Here is a 14,380-nt window from a genome sequence, read left to right as displayed (position 1 = left end):
ACAGAATAGGGAAAAGGTAGGTAAATCTGCAAACTGACATTCTTACCACACATACATTATGAGTCCCCAAATGCAACGGAACATTTTCCAAATGTTCTGGCCTCAGAGCCCTTTTTCAGTACATCTCATGGGAGAGTTCTCTAATGGCTACACCTTGGAAATAGTGACCTGGAGGGTGTTTAAGGTTTCTTATGACCTTACTACTCTCACTAGGATCCAGTCCCCTGCAGAAAGAAAGGACCACATCTTAGATCTGGGCTGATGTTGCTATAAATCTACAGGCCGCTATTCATCCCCAGTCTTCTATTTTCCTACTCTAACTGAAAATTTTCTCATGTGTAATAATAACCTTTTTGCATATTTAGAAGTATGTGTTTGGTGGAGTGAATGTCATCATATGTATAGTTATAAGTGTCCTGCCACCTCCTACATATATTATAACTAAATGATGGGGTATTTGTGTACATATGTATGATAAATGAATGTTTTTCCCACTTTAAGTATTTAAATATTGTTTTTAGCTTCTTTGTAATTCATTACTTGATTTAATAAAATTGTCAAATCTTTCTTTCTGAAGGAGAAAAATTATCTTCAAATAGAGACCTTAAGTGACCACTGTGGCATCTTTATAAGCTATCAATCTGTTTCCAGAAGAATGCCCTTAAATGTGGTTGCTGAGCCTTTGGATGATAACAATAAAATAAACCTAGAAGTAATCTCATCCTTGAAATTACTTCTTTGGGTTTCTGTGACATGATCTGTCTCAGTTATCCTGTACTCTGAACATTATTCTCTCTCCTGGTTACATCCCCTCTTCCCACCATCTACATATAGGAACAAAGCACCTGTGCCTCCCACTACATCCTTATAGAACTCACAAAGCTCTCAATAGCTCATAAGTTCAACTTCATACAGCTGACTTCAAATGTTAATTCCTTGTTCTGACCCCCCAGCATTTAGTTAATTTATTTATTTATTTATTATTCACTCATTCAGTATTTATTGTGTACCTACTGTCTGACTCTATTAGCGGTATAGAGTGTACAATATAAGAAAAAGATGCAGCACCTTCGTCTATGGATCTTAATGCTTGATGAAGGATGTAAATATTCCACAAGTAAACAAACAAAACTGTATGTAGATATAGTTCAAATTAGGTAGATTCTGTTGGTGGAGCAACCAACCATCCTGGTTTGCCTATTACTGTCCAAGCATTAATACTGAAAAACCTGCATCCCAGAAACCTCTTCAGTCCTGAGAAAACAAGGATGGTGGTTCCCTCAAAGGGGGTAAATATTGGGTGTTATGAGAAAGAATAGCATGGAAGATACACTTTATATTGAGTAATCTGGAAGTCTTTCTGAAGAGATATTATGTAGGCAGAGAACTGAAAGATAAAAACAACCAACCAAACCAAACAACAAACAAGAATTCCCATCCATATGAGATGAAGGAGGAAAGAGAAGGCAAGGTAAAATCTAGTTCACTTACAAAGAGTTTGGAACATTCATGAAACTGGTAGAAGAAAAGAAAAAAAATGCTATTTTAAGTAGTGCCTATTGACCAAGGTCAATGGCAAGTTGGTATAACATTAGAAAAGCAGGAATGACTGTAGCAAGAAGGAAGGTTGGATCATAGTCTAAATACAGTACAAAAATAATTTCCTAATTTAAAAAGAAGACTAAGTATTTACTGAGTTCCTATTTTGTGTTTGACCCCTGGCAACATTAATGACAACTTTTTTTTTTTTTTTTAAGATATACACAGTCACTGGGCACAATGGCACACTAATATAATCTCAGGGGCTTAGGAGGCTGAGACAGGAGGATTTTGAGTTCAAAGCCAGCCTTAGCAACTTAACAAGGCCCTAAGAAACACAGTGAGACCCTGTTTCTAAAATATAAAAAAGGGTTGGAGATGTGGCTCAGTGGTTAAGTGTCCCTGAGTTCAATCCTGGGTACAAAAAAAAAAAAAGATAAATACAGTCTATCAGATAAACCACACTTGATGCAACTAACTGTGAACATAGGAGATTGGGCACTAAAGAATGACCAATGAAGAAGGAGGGTTCAGAAGTAAAGTAAAGGCTGGACCAATTCTTCCCCCTGCAGGAATTTCTCAGAATATCCCTCCCACAGTCGTTTTGTTTTACCACATTGGTACACCATTACTGTGCATTTCCATTTATCTATTATATCAGGGGCTTAGAGACTGCTGGCCTGGATGAAGTCAATTTTCTTCCCAGATATTGCCTTTTGGTTGGCTTCTCTTGACCACACTTCCCACAGCCAGGGCAGTAGTAGACTGCCTTCCTATAGACCCAAGGACCACAGGCCATGTTCTTCCAGAAGGGAAAGACTCAAAGCATCCATTTTGCCTGTGAAGTACAGTTACAGCCAATCCACATATTAATATTAGGAACTTTAAAGAAAGTTCAGTAGGACTTCACAAAAACCTTTAAGTGATGTTAGAGACTTTGATTTCTGGGCAAGTCTTATCCACAAATAGTGCATTGCATAAGCCTGCATTAATGATTCTGGAAATGGGAATAGAGTTACAGACAAACACTTCCATTCCATGGAGCTAACACTCCATCACAATGAGAGAAAGTATGATTATTATCTCTGTACTCTCAGGACAGGAAAATCAGAATTATTTTTCATTATTTGTAACATGTGAAAACTACTCTCATTTAAATGTCCTGAGATTGCTCCCAACCAAGTCCAAGGAAGAGAATCAGTCCACAGTTTTGCCTTTGGTTAGTATGATAATGAGACTTCAACTGCACACCAAATAATTGTATTTATTAAAATGTATGATTGTGCATTAGAGAGTCAGTACTGTTCAGGAGGTCTTCAAGCCATAACTTATAGCCTCAACTTCAGCACCTTGTATACATTTTACCCTTAGAAACTGCTATTTAAATGCAGATGGCTGTATAAATTTCCACTTCCTGACCTGAAATATTTACAGCAATATATGATATGATTAATTGGCACTTCAAAGCTTCTTTTTTCCAAGAGATTATCTGTTTTGCAGCCTATGAGATACAATGATAGGCACTTCTCTAACAAGATACGTTCTCTCTGCAACTCTCAAAGAGAAGCATCTCACAGAAATGGTGTGCATTTAATCTTGATCCTCTATCACAACTTGCTTTTAAGCTACCTCTAATAGCCAACCAAGCTCTTGTTTTGGGAAGGTTACTCTCCCTGAACTCAAAGTTTCTTAGTCACTTTCTTTTTTTATAATCAAAGGCCAAGCTCAGAATCCCAGACTATATTCATCACTACTGAGTGTAGACAAGCCACATGCACTGCCACTGACGGTAGTTAAAAATACAGCTGGGTTAATGCTAATACACTGCTATCTTCCGAGGGACAGTTGATGTGTGTTCATTTATAATCTAATTGCATGTCCACTTTTAAAAATCAACTCCCAGTGTGGAATGGATAAAAATACAATTACCAAATGATATGCGTAATCATTTGGTGCTGTTAGTCCTGAAAGGTGATATTGCAGTGACATTGAGAAAATTAGATCTATTCTTCATACAATTATAGGGCTACACTTTCACTCTAATGCCATTCTAATTGGGAAGGAGCATTGAAATGTGAAACTGGGTGCATTTCACTCTCTAATTATCACTGAGCAACTCATTCTTAAGATAGCTTTCTGGAAAAGACAATTGTCAGAATGCTTTGATAGTCCCAAATGTTCATTGTTGCTTTCATGGCAGGTAAATCTTGTTTTCCTCCTATAAAATTTAGATTGCTACTGAGATCTCACTAGAAAGAAATTTTGGTGAATGCATGCAATTTAATCTGTGTCTGTTTTTCAAAAGAAAAATTTCTTATGAATATACTTCCCCTATATTTGACTTCTAAATGAAACTTCAGACTCTTGAATCCTTGTCCCATCATTTTATAAGGTGGTTGAGAGGATCAAATTCGTAATAAAATGTGCAAGCCATTTTGTAATATAAGTGACATACCAACATGAATTATTATTATTATCAGTTATTGTTGTTGTGATGATGATGATGATAATGATGAACATCTGTCAGTATGTGTTAGGATCTGACTTTATCAGTTAGCAGCCCTTATGGACTATGCCGGTAGAAATTCTGAAGTTAAATCAATATCTCTGGCTTTAATTCTGTTGTACATGGCAGGTAAGTCTGAATATATGTGTCTTTACTAAAGATTCTCCTCTATTCTTCATTCTTGGAATCATACATTTATAGAACAAATTGTATAGCTAAAGTGACACTATAATGCCATCAATTATTCTGCTATTAGATATAAATTTTTAAAAGGCAAGGACTGTGTCTCCACATAGAAAGCACTGAAAAATAGCTCCATGTTGTCAACACTTTTCATTCTTTATGAACTTATATTTCTTTATATAATAACGTTAAAATACTTGTCTATAAATTCCAACATCTGAGTTATTTGTTATCATGCTACGAGTCTCTATTGCTTGTCTTTTCTTTTCAAAATAGATAAATGATTTTCAGATTTCTAGTTTTTTGGTTATACTCTAGATTTTGTGAGTGCCATTGTGGAGACTCGGGATTATGTTATGTTCCTGCAAAGATTATTATTTTGTAATTATTGTTCCTTTAGTGTGTAATTTGACTTGCCTAAAACTAAAATTCTCTCTTTGGTAGCAATTTAAATATCAGTGCAGTTATTTCATTAGTAGCTGTGGTGCTTACAATCAATCTTCTTTGTGAAGTTGAAGGGACTGCATATATAAAACCTGTAATACTTTATCTACATCTTTCCTCTTTGGGACTTTCCAGATCCTTTCTAATGGCTGTGGTTGCTCCAATTCTGACTCTCTCTGTGTGTGTGTGTGTGTGTGTGTGTGTGTGTGTGTGTGTGTGTGTTAGAAAGACCAAAGATTTCTATAGGAGTATTTACTTCCCCATGTATGCTTACAGTATTTGATCCTCGTGCTAAAAGCAATTAAAAAAAAATAGGAAAACTCATGTAATTTCCTTCATCCAAATGTCAACATGTCAGAATCCACCTACTTTTATTTACACACCAGAGCCTTGTATTTTCCAACATTTGTAGTTTTCACCTGTAGGAAGGATTATTTTGTATTGTACATGATGAAAATTTGGTTCAAATGGTAGCATGATTTACCTAAGGCCATGTAGCTATATTTAATTCTCTAGTTATTATCATACAAATATGGACATTATCTTTCTTGATTTTAATACAGGATTTCTCTTACCTCATATGGCTGTCTTTCCAGTCAGTGTAGCCTATTGTCAGTGGTCCATGTCAATTTAAGCCCACCTTACATGAATAAAGTTCAAAGAAGCCCCAGTGAGGTCTAACTGCAAGAAGAATAATTTCCTTTCCTACAGACATTTAATTCAAAATTCATTCAGTTTACAATTGTAGTTCCCCACACCCAACAAACAATTAGTAGGCAGCTAAAATGAAGATAAGTGATAGATGACCGACCCAAAGAACCAATACCAACAATTAAACAATCTTACATGTACCTCACAGTTGAAAAAAAATCTGTAAATCTAGAAATAAAATCTGTAAGTCTACAAATTACTGTTATCATTATAATGACAAAGTTTACAGATTTAATTTCCTCTTTATAAATGGAAATGTTAGATTAAGCAGTCTATCTGAGCTCTTGTAGCCTAATGATTTTCTATTGTATTCACAGACACTGATTATCATCTGAATTGTCAATATCTATTCAGACTACATGTCTAGAAACTTAAGACAAAGGAAAAACACAACAGCAAAACCAAAAATTTGTGAATCCGTTGAAAAATGTACTGAGCTTTTAGGATTATCACTGAATAAACTTCTCCTTAATTTTCCTGTTTTCAAAATGCTAAGGAGCTACTATGCACACATAATCATAATCCTCTTTTTACCCTTTGGTTTTCTAGGAATAAATTTTTTCTTATTCTGAGGTTGATTGGTTTATTATGCGGTGATTTAAGCATTTCCAGTGATTTTCATAGGGAGATGGCTCCTTGACTCTGCCTTTTTTTCTTTTTTCTTTTTTTTTTTTTTTTTTTTACATTCTATGAACATCTGGTCATTACAAACACATCAGTTATTGGAGTGAAAAAACTAAGAACCATGCTGATGAAAGAATAATACATGTTCCAAACCCTAGGATTAGATGGATCACTCTGTAATTTATACATACTCATGTACTTAAAGGGATATAGTAAAATGCCCCCAGAACTTGTAGACAATAGTATCCCTCTGAGAGTCAAATTGTAAGTTCGACACTTAGTAGATGAGTCAGACTATTCTCAGAAAGAACAAAACTAGGATGTATTCTCCAAAAGATATAATTTTGTGAAACAAATCTGGCATTAGGGTAAACACTGCTTACTGAAGGCATCTTCTGTGCTTGGAATTTTAGATATATTATTCTCAAAACAACCCTTTGAATTAGAGGGTATTATCATTCTCAATTTTGTAGACAAAACCAAAACAAAACAAAACAAAAAACTTAAGCTCCAAGAGGATCTGTAATTTGTCTAAGGTCATTTCCCTGGTCAATATCAAAGCCAGGAATCAAATTTCACTTTGTCTACTTCTAAGCTTATATATCCTTTTCTGGTTTTTATAAGACCTTTCAGAAAGCAAAAACGTCCCAAAAGGAAAGTGACAACAGCAGGCAGTAATTTCTATGAATCTAGAAAAAGAAGAGCTAAACAGGCCAATGAGAGCTTATGAAGTTTTTCAGAAGCCTCAGTGTCATTCAGTTTTATTCATTTTCTTTGCACATATTGAAGGGAAGCAAGAAACAAGAGATGGGTAAGGGAGAGATGAAAGACAGATACCAGGTGGAGATTCACATCACAGTTTATTTGTCAGAGTTGACAAATAAAAGCCATCTCTCTATAGCAGAGAAAGGGGCACAACAGGCTTGGGTTCTTGTATGTTCGGGCAGGCTCCGAAATCAGAGCCAGGAGGGGCCTAATACAGGTAGTTAGAGGTTGGGTTGATATGAGGAAGTGGTCAGCCTTTCTCAAAAAAGCCCTTGGGAGGGAAAGGGAAACTTTTTCTTAAAATGGTGGCTGTCATTTAAGATGGCCATCCAGATGCTAAACAAGGACCTTATACTGATCCCTTCTTTATAACTCAGAGCCTTAAAACTGGATGTCAGGCTGTCTTCTATAAGATAGGCAAAACTCATAAAATGATAAGTCCTTGACATTCTTTGTGGACATTGGTCTCTCCCAGATTTGGAGTCTATTTTCCAGAATGTTGCTTCGGTCAGCTGTGGCAGCATTTTCTGTCCATTGCTCCTGTTGAAATGATGCCCATTTACAGTTGTCCAGTGATGGCATGCAATTTCAACCCCTGGAGATAACTCAGTCTGACCCAGGCCTACCATATGGGCCCCTAAGACTAGACTGACAGTGTCATGTCCACACTGCCAGACCAGTCTTTCTTAAACATCAATCACATCTTGACCTCTAAGCCTGCCTCCTTATTTGAAAAACAAGATGGCTAAACTAGATAATCTCTAGGATCACTTCTTGCCCTAAAACTCTTATTCTAGTATCCTTTAGGGAATGAATGGAGTGACACTCCAAACTGTATTCTTTTAGCATGCTTTCTTTGTACAAAAGTTTGACAGGGGAAAAAAAATTCATTCAAGGTGTCAGTTATTAAAATCTGTCACAATACAATTTCAATATAAACCACTTAATCACAGAAGTACTTTTAAGTGACCTTGTCATCCTCACTCCATTTGATTTAAGTTATAATTTACATCCTTTGTACTAGAAAAGAGAAGTGTTTTTCTCTGAAGACGTTTCCTGAGCTTAGTGGACCCATGGGAAATGTAGAATTCCTTGTGAAATGCAAACACCGTTTCCTTTACCAGTGTTCAATTTTGTTTCCATTTTCAAGGTTACTGGAGTGACAGAATGCCCCCAAATCTTGCTCTTGTTATGGAAATGGCACTTTATTTCAAGAAGTAATGGCTAAGGGAGATCATTTCAGAGGGTGATGTGAACCTGATATCCAATTTCACAGAGGTGGTCTATCCTTCCTGGGCGATCAAGTTATCACACATTGTCCTCTTCCTTCAGCTAGGGATGTTCTCCTGGGGATGGTGCTTCATTGGGCAGACTTATATTTCTTCAACTTGGCAGGGAGCACAGTTTACCATGAGCTGATTCAGACATCCCAGGTAGCTATTTTTTTTCTAATTTATTTTATATTCATGCCAGAGCTTTTCTTTCAATGAGGTTATCATATGGGACTTACTCATACATGGATCAAACATCAATGAGTCATCCTAATTAATGTCCCTATGTCAACATAGTTGCCAACCCCTTACCCTTTGGTTTTCTAGGAATAAATTTTTTTCATACATACAACCTCTGTATGAATATAGTACATACATCCATACATACAGATATAACATTAGTAATAAAATCATTTTCAGTTACTTGATATAAGCTATATCCCAAATCAATTCACTGAAACTTCCCTCATAAAGAATTCAATTTATAAATGTAGTTTTTTTCAACTCATCATCTCAATCCTCTGGATCATGTATCACAAATACAATGTTAGGGAACCATGACACCAGTACTAAAGATATAACTTATGAAATTTTAAAATATTATAATACATATATATGAACTGATTGGAAGAATAAGGAATAATTCAATTCATTTTTATTGTCCTTCCTTCCTCAAAATATCCAATTATGTTTTGAGGTTCAGCTAAATGCAATATCTACCTTTATTTCATTAGTTTGCTTAAATTTCTTAAGTTAATTTTCCTTTCCTATCCTATTTCCTCATCTAACCCTTATTTTCTCACCTCTCAATGTCCTTTGTCCAATGTTAGCCTGTTGTGATTCTATTTGAAATACCTTAACTTTTTCCCTCAAGTTTCTCTGGCCAAAATGCATATCTTTCTACCACATAAGCTAATCACACTAGATACTTAACTCTAGGGTCTTAAAAAATAACAGAGAAGCCTTTTATTTAAGTCTACTGAATGAAAGATAACTCCTGGACCCAAATAAGCATATTCCTACTATTAAGATTTAATCTTTCAGAAGTCTCCTTATCCTGCCCAATCCCATTCAGCCTCATTTCAACAAAAGTAGAGTCCTATATCATAGTGGTTTATTTAATCTAATAAGTAAATCTATTCATATCAAATGAGGGCCAGCAATGTTGAGAAATCATTTTGCTAAATTAGGAATTAAAATATTTATATGGTCAGGTTTTTCAGATTAATACAACATTTTTTGTTTTTGCTTATTTTACTCTAGTGCATATTTATAAATTTACAAACACTCCCCCAGCCTTTTCTTATTTCCCAGGACATAATAACCTCAAATAAGGCTTGAGGAAATTCCCCCAAAGACTTCAATACATATTATATGCTCAGTAGCATGTACTCATATATTGATTTATGCTCTTTTTCATGTCATTTGTTATATATGCATTTAATAATCCTATACCAGGTACTTGACACAAAGATAGGAAGAGTTCCTGACTTCAAAGGGTTTAGTCTAAATAAAGAGAAAAATGAGTAAATAAGTAATACCAATTCAAAGTGATAATAACTTGTCCTTAAAAAGACGAATAGAAATCAATTCTATTTTTCCTTTATATTCTTGTCAGAATAATTGACATGAAAAAATTCACATATTTAAAGTATAAAATTTGATGTTTTGTCATATGCATATAAACCCATGAAGCTATCACCACAATAAATATGGCACATGCACAAAGCCCCAAAGTTTTTTTTTTCTGCCTCTTTGTAAGTCTTTCCTCCATCCTTTCAAACCCCACCCACTCCACAGGAATCAAAGATCTGATTTCTGACCCAAGAAATTATTTTTGATTTTTCAAGATTTTAAAGATATGCAGTTATGAAGTATGTATTCTCTCATGTTTCCCTTAGCATGTTAATTTTCATATTCATCATGTTGTTGAATATCAGTTTGTTTTCTTTGATTGATAAGCAATATTACACATATGAAATATTTTTTTACTTATTAATGAACATATGAGTTATGTTCAGACCTTGGCTATTACAAATAAAGCTATAAACACCTATGAACTTGGTTTTTTTATGAAAATATGCTTTCATTTCTCTTGAGTAAACACCTGGAAATAGAATAGCTAGGTTATATGATTTACTTTTAAGAGCTGCCAAACTCTTCTTCAAAATAGTTGTACCATTTTACAATCCCACCAGCAGTGTATGTGAGTAACAGTTGCTCTAGTTGGCCAGTGTTTCCAATTTTAGCCATTCTAGTAGGAGTGCACTGGCATATTCTTTTAGTTTTAATTTGCATTTCTCTAATGCATAATAATGCTGTACAACTTTCCATGTGCTTATTTGCCATCTGTATATCTTTTTTGCAAAAGTAACTGAGCAAATCTTTTCCACGTTTTAAAACTGGCTTGTTTGTGTTCTTATTAAATTTCAAGAAATTTTTCATATACTTCAGATAGAGATCCTATTTGGATACACGTTTTGCAAATACATTTTCCCAGTCTTCAAATGCTTTCATTTTACTGTCAGTGTCACTTGTAGATCAGAGTAGATCAGAGATTCTTTTTTTAATACATTACAATATTTATTACACATATAGAGCACAACTTTTCATATCTCTGGTTGTATGCAAAGTATATTCACACCAATTCATGTCTTCATACCTTACTTTGGATAACAATGATTATCACATTCCGAATAGATGAACTCTAGATAGGACAGAGGGGTAGAAAAGGAAAGGAGGGGGCATGGGGTTATTAATGATGGGTTTATTAAAGATCAGAGATTCTTAATTTCAAGGAAGTCCATTAGTTGACTTTTCCCTTTTCTTCTAAATTTTTAAAGTTTTACATCTTACATTTGAGTTTGTGATCAATTTCATGTTAATTTTGTATGTGGTCTGAGATTAAGAATTTCTTTTGCTTAGGATTAGCAACTTGTTTAAGCACAATTTGTCGAAAAGATTATCCCCATTGAATTACCTTGTAAAGTATATATAGAATGAATTGAACACAATGTCATGTTTATAGGCAAGTGCTCCATTCTGTTCCAGTGAGCTATTATCTATTTTAACAGTACTTTTTAGTAAGTCTTGGAATCAGGTAGTATATGTCCCTCAATTTGGTCTTCCCTTTTAGTTATTTTCTTTATAGTCATTTCCCTTTAGTAAAAAAAATTTAGAATTCATTTATCAATTTCTACTCTCCAAAAAAATCCTGAATAAATTTTAGCTGAAATTTCATGGACTAAATAGATTTTTAAAAATTTGTCATCTCTACAAAACTGATAATTCCTATCAATACTGTATATTTTTCTATTTCTCTCAGCAGTATTTGCTAGTGTATGCTGTACAATTTTTTTTAAGTGGGTGCGTGGGATCAGGGATTGAGCCCAGGGGCACTTAACCACTGAATCACATCCTCAACCCTTTTTAATATTTTATTTACAGATAGGCTCTCATTGAGTTGCTTAAAGCCTTGCTAAGTTGCTGAGGCTTGCTTTGAACTCCAGATCCTCCTACCTCAGCCTCCTGAGCCACTGAGATTACAGGCATGTCCTACCATGCCCGGCCACTATACCAATCTTAAACATGAAAAAATTATTCCTAAATATTTCATATCATATATGTGATTATAAATGGTATTGTTTTTCATTTCAATTTCCAATTGTTCATACCCAGGATATATAAACAAAATTATTTTCCCTATATCAATCTTGTATTCTGCAATCATGCTAAACTCACTTATTAGTTCTAGTATCATATTTATAGATTCCTTAGGATTTTTCTATACTGATGGTAGTTTATAAATAAAGACATTTACAGGTTTGTTTTGTTTTGTTTTTTCCCAATCAAGAAGTCTCCTTTCTTTTCTTGCTTTATTAAATTAGATTAGCTAAAGCCTTAAGGGGAGTGTTGAACAGAAGAAGGCCTGCTTTTTCTTAATTCCAAGAGAAATCTTAATTATAGAAAGAATCATTTTTTTCTTTTACCATTAAGGATGATGTTAGAAATATTTTTCCTAGATACTCTTTTTAAAAATTTATTCTTGGGCTGGGGATGTGGCTCAAGTGGTAGCACGCTCACCTGGAATGCGCGAGGCCAGGGTTCGATCCTCAGCACCACATACAAACAAAGATGTTGTGTCTGCCGAAAACTAAAAAAAATAAATAAATATTTAAAAAATTATCTCTCTCTCTCTCTCTGTCTCCCCCTCTCCTCTCTCTCTCTCTAATGCATTTAAAAAAATTTATTCTTTTAAGTTATATACAACACCAGGATTATTCACCCTGACATAATCACAAAAATATGGAACACAACCTGCTCCAGTTTAGTTCCCTGCATTTGCCACCCTCTTTTCCTCCCTCCATTCCCTGAATCCCTCTTCAATCCATTCACAGTTGTTTCATATGTTTGTAACACAGATTCTCTTCTCACACTCTGCAATTTTGTCTTCGATCTCCAACCTTCTAAATATAGAAGGCTATTATCAAAAAGACAAAAGATAATTAATGCTAGCAAATGTGGAAAATATGATAGCAGATGTGTAAATGAGTACAACGATTATGGAAAACAATATGGAGGTTCCTTAAACCTTAAAATAGTATTACCATAAGATCCAGCAATCTCACTACAAGGTATATATCCAAAGAAAAAGAAACCAGTATGTTGGAGCCATATCAGCACTCTTACAGTAATGGTAACACCATTTACAATAGCCAAGAAATGGAAATAACCCATGTCCATCAGCTCACAAATGGATAAAGATGTAGTCATATACCCAGATACTTCTGTGAATTACAGTGAATTACAGTATGGCCACAAAAATGAAATCCTGTCATTTACAATAACATGAATAAACTGTAATTCATTATGTTAATTGAAGTAAGTGAGGCACAGAAGACATGTACTGCATGATCTCACTCATGTGGAATATAACAAAGTTGATTTAATAGGACTTGAGAATAGAATGATGTTTTCCAGGGAACAGGGAGAATAGGAAGAAAGGATGGGGAATAATTGATTAATGAATGCTAAGTTACGGTTAGGAGCAAGAAGGTCTGGAGCACTATTGCACAGTTAATGACTCTCTATACACTTATGAAATGTAAATCTCAAAGAGGTAGAAGAGGGAGTCATGATTGTAACTCAGTGGTAGAGTGCTTGCATAGCATGCGCAAGGCCCTGGGTTTGATTCCCAGTATCGCCAATAAAGAAAAAAAAAAAAACTAGAAGAAAATATTTTGAACATTTTCAACAAACAAATGCTAGATTTTTGAGGAGATGGATATGTTTTACCTGATTTCAACATGATATAATGTATACATATGTCAAATCATCACATTACCCCATACATATAAGTAATTGTTATGTTTTTACAAGCAGTGTAAAAAAGCAAAATGTAAAACCAAACCAATAAGGTTTTAGGTCAAAAATACATTAAAAATCATGCTGGGGGCTGGGGTTGTGGCTCAGTGGTAGAGCGCTTGCCTCACACATGTGAGGCACTGGATTTAATTCTCAGCACCGCATATAAATAAATGAATAAAATAAAGGCCCATCAACAACTAAAAAATATTTTATAAAAATCATGCTGCATTTGCTTGAGGAAGCCAGAGAAATTACCAACTAGTTTGTTTGTAATTATGTGCATGACAAGATAAGTAGACACACAACAGTGTTGTGTATCTACCATCAGCATTATTTCAACCAAATCTGTCATCTGCATATTAGTGCTCTGGAACGGATTTCCATAGACACAAAACAATATAGAACATGGCACAGAAGATGGAGCAGTTTATGAGAATGCTCACATTGGAGTCTATGGAATTAGGAAGAATTTCAAAGGACAGAACCATGCAGAAAACAAATGTGGATGTATTCTCCAAGGAGAGTTATGCCCTAAAGGGAAGAAATCAACTATTCATCATGATGCAAAACTTCACAATATAGTTAACAATCATGAAAGTTGGCCCTCTTTCATGTACTGCCTCTGTGCATTTGTATATCTAAGGAATTTCTAAGTTTAAAGCCCATATTGTCCATAATCTATCTCTATAATATATTTTTGTATGTCAAATTTTCCTCTCTTTTTTCCTGTTATTTTGAGGAAATTTTCCCTTTTTTTACCTTTTTTTTTCTTGTTTTTTCCACTGTTTTAAATTATCAGCATTATTCTTTACAATTATCTGTATCTTATCTTTGAATCACTTCTAATACCTGAGGTATAAATTGCATAAAGACTTTTAAAGAGTTCTAATTCATTTCATGCATTTTTTGCAAATTTGACTTCATGAAAATATATTATCACAATGTCGACTTTGTGTGTAAGCATTGTGTA

The sequence above is a fragment of the Urocitellus parryii genome, chromosome 6, assembly GCF_045843805.1.
Source record: "Urocitellus parryii isolate mUroPar1 chromosome 6, mUroPar1.hap1, whole genome shotgun sequence".
NCBI classification, from domain to species: Eukaryota; Metazoa; Chordata; class Mammalia; order Rodentia; family Sciuridae; genus Urocitellus; species Urocitellus parryii.
The sequence above is the reverse complement of the archived record's forward strand: the minus strand, read 5'-3'. Positions refer to the sequence as shown.